Here is a 3,813-nt window from a genome sequence, read left to right on the forward strand (position 1 = left end):
TCTCTCTCTCTCTCTCTCTCTCTCTCTCTCTCTCTCTCTCTCTCTCTCTCTCTCTCTCTCTAATAGCTGCATTAGTCTGCTATCAACGACTCAAGCCTCTGTTACTAGATCTAAAATTATGCTTTGAAATTAGCAACGGAGGCGTGAGATGAGATGCATAAGAAATTAATCATACTTACAAGACCATTTTAAGGACAAAAACCTGATGAATGTCTTGAAATACATCATCTGAACAATGTCTTGAGGTGTGGTAACCATAGTATAAATGGAATAATTTAATCCAGTCTGTTGAATTATTTGAAAATAATGCACACCTGAGGTGTAACCGCATCACCACCTTGGATGTGCATTAGTTTACAATAATTTAGCGATTATTTAGCGACAATTATTCCTTACTTATTTTATTTTATCTTAAAATTTGCCTATTTTGCACAAAGCTTTGTATTCCTGTAACACTACAATAAAGTTTAATTGGTTAACATTACTTAATATATGAAGTATTATGAACTAACAATGAAATTCATGTTTGTTCATAATACATTAATGCTAATTTATACAATTTAATTAATTATATATATATATATATATATATATATGTGTGTGTGTGTGTGTGTTAAATTGATTAATCACCATTAATTGCATCCAAAATAAAAGTTTGTTTACATACTGTAATATATGTGTGTGTATAAATACATATAAATGCATTTATAAATATAAATATATATATATAGAAATACACATACATGTACTGTATATATTTGTTATAAACAAGGATACATTAGGGCATCATGGAATGGCTGTAATTAATACATAACGATGAATTGGTGGAAAGCCCAGTAAAGGGAACCAGATTGCAGAAACTTATTGAACAACAAGAACAAGCATTGGGAAATTCTGGGGCTTCTGAAAGCATCGCACCATGGCATACTATGTCAGCCGGACAGGTCTCAGTGACATGCCATGTAGAACAATTATGAAAATGTGTTTGCTTGTTTGTTTGCTGTATCTAATGGATTGACTTGCCCACATGACACTCATTGACGACATTGGCGAAGACTTCAGACGAAGCCTAGAATTAAGCTCTTAACTCACTGTCGCTCCAGTCAAAAAACACTAACACAGCCCAATTAGTGGTGCATTTTTCCTGTCATGAAGATTGTGGTTCGGTCCCATAGTGGAGACAGTCTAATTGAGTAATGTGCAGTTATGAAGGGCCGTAATTTCAAATATGTTGGAAAATCAAAGCTTTTATTAGCTTCATCTAGCTGTGGGAACAGCACAGCATCCTTACGGCAATCACAACTTACTAAAATGCATTTCAGCGCCAGAGAATATCACCGTTTGAATTAGTACTTGGAGCTTTTCATAGTTATTTACGAACATAAAATCTGTTGGGTTATTTTCTTCTCTCCTCAAAACACAGCATGTATGTATTCGTTTACCTTGACCTAGCAAATAAAGCAATGCCAGCATAATCCGCCGTGACCTTTATCTGGCGAGAAACAGTTATACGTTGCCAATAAATATGCTATATAGCTGCTCTGCTTGTTTGAATGTTGCTGACAACTCTGGCTCTGGCTGCAATTGGGTTATTAATGAATGCGGACTCGAGCGCAGCTGGCTCGCGGCCCACAGGCGCTAACCTTTCACTCCCTCTGCCATACGGCCGGCATCTCTACCAATTATAAGCAATTGGTACGAGTTGTTTTCTCAGGGAGTGAAATTGCTGGTCCGTGAAAGAGAGGCCAGCAATAAAATGTAAATGCTTCCATTTGGAGATCAGAGAGGGACATGCGGCCAGGATTATGTGCGCAGATATAGGTGTGGATGCACACATCCTACACACGTAAAGATTCATGCAATGTGTAAAAATAAGTGTCATGAAGAAATGAAGAGTGTGCAATCATCATGTTTATGTTCTCCAACAGCCCAGAGCCAAAATGCTTCTAGAAATGCATTACATTCTTAGCAGGCATTTTACTATGCAAGATACTTAAATCATAGTTCACATATTGTTTAACTAAACTATCGAAACTAGCAGCTGTGAACACAAATAAAATGCTAATGTGTGCTCAGTGATTATCTCAAAGGAAAACTTATTGAGGCAGATGAGTAAATTATTGAAGAATTAAAAAAAAAAAGGCGAGTGTTTCTTTTATTTCATGTCATTAAAGTCTATCACTGTCCTACAGTTCAGAGGAATGCATTTTATGCAATCAAGTGTTCAAAACTTTTCCAAGGTGGATTTTAGGGCCGATCATACAGAAAAACTCTTTCTATTTTTATTTTTATTTGTATTTTTATTTTTATTTGTATTTTTATTTTTATTTTTATTTTTATTTTTATTTTAGACAGCAGAAATCTCAACAGCATGTTTTGCATATTGCAGAAGCTCCGCCTTATTCTACAACTGCCAAAATATAAGGCTGCTCCATTATGCATGGCATAATTCAGCCCAAGTTTATATGTGTTTATGTGGGTTTGTTTGTTTTGGGGGTTTTGGCTGATTCAGACTCATTATGCTCAAATCTCCTGTTTGCATGTTTGAATTCTTCTCTGCCTCACAGAGCTGGACGGTGTGCGCTTCGGTAGCCGAGCCACGCTGCCATTTATGCAACAGGCATTTGCTCATTGTTGTTTGTGTGGGAGATGGAAGAAGCCAGCTATAAACACTGATCGGAATCCAGCTCTGAGGTTTCTCGCTCAGCGTTTAGTTTAAAGTCAGGATTTGAGTGCGACCGCAGGTCCAAGATCTGTGCAGGGAGGTAATATCTGCTCAGAGATCCTGCGTGTGACGCACAGGAAAAGCTTGCGTTATGCTTTACAGTGAACTGTTTGTTTGCTGTGCTTTCATTTTTATATGGGAAAAATGCTTTATGAGAATTACCAAGCATGACATAACTACCTGTCATAGCAGTACAAATAATTAGCGTTGATCGGGGTAAATAAGGATTGTTTGTTAACACTTTACAGTAAGGTTTCATTAGATAACTATATTAGTTAACGTACACTAACAATAAAAAAAACTATAACAGCATTTATTAATCTTAACTATTGTTAGTTTCAACATTTAGCAATGCGTTATTAAAATAAAAAGCTGTATCTGGTAATATTATTTAATGCACCTGAGCTGATATGAACTAACAATGAATAGTTGAATTTATATTAACTAACATCAACAAAGATGAATAAATGCTGTAACAAATGAATTGCTCATTGATAGTTCAATAAATACATACACCCAATTTTTTTTAGAACTGCCATTACTTATTGATTTTATGATTATTTATTTTTTATAATTATTTATTTTATTTTATGTTGTTATTTTTTATAATTAATTGTACTAAATTAACACTAATTTGTTCCTTCAGAGATATGTTTTATTATTATTATTACTGTAGATTTTACTTAATTTTATTAAATTATTTTAGAATTTATATTATTATTCTATTCAATTGATATTCTTTACAGTGATACAATTTTATTGGCAAGACAAGACTATGATAAAGCTCTATTCATTTGACTCTTTTTATACACACATATATATATATATATATATATATATAAAACCCTAGAACTTGAATCAAAACTTTTTTATTTATTTATTTTAATTTGTTTAACAATAACAGAAATTAAATAGGGTCAGATAGTGTTTGATCCCATGAAGGTTTTTACCTCTCTGCTGTTTTTAATATTCTTTCTGCTTCATTCTTCGGCTGTTTTTAGTGGCGTTTTCTTCGGCTGCCTCGGTTGAACCTTCAGCAAAGAGGAGAAAGAAAGAGAAAAGCTAATGAAAAGGACTGACAAATGAAC

Source organism: Sinocyclocheilus anshuiensis, unplaced genomic scaffold (assembly GCF_001515605.1).
Source record: "Sinocyclocheilus anshuiensis isolate Anshui unplaced genomic scaffold, SAMN03320099.WGS_v1.1 scaffold546, whole genome shotgun sequence".
NCBI lineage: Eukaryota > Metazoa > Chordata > Actinopteri > Cypriniformes > Cyprinidae > Sinocyclocheilus > Sinocyclocheilus anshuiensis.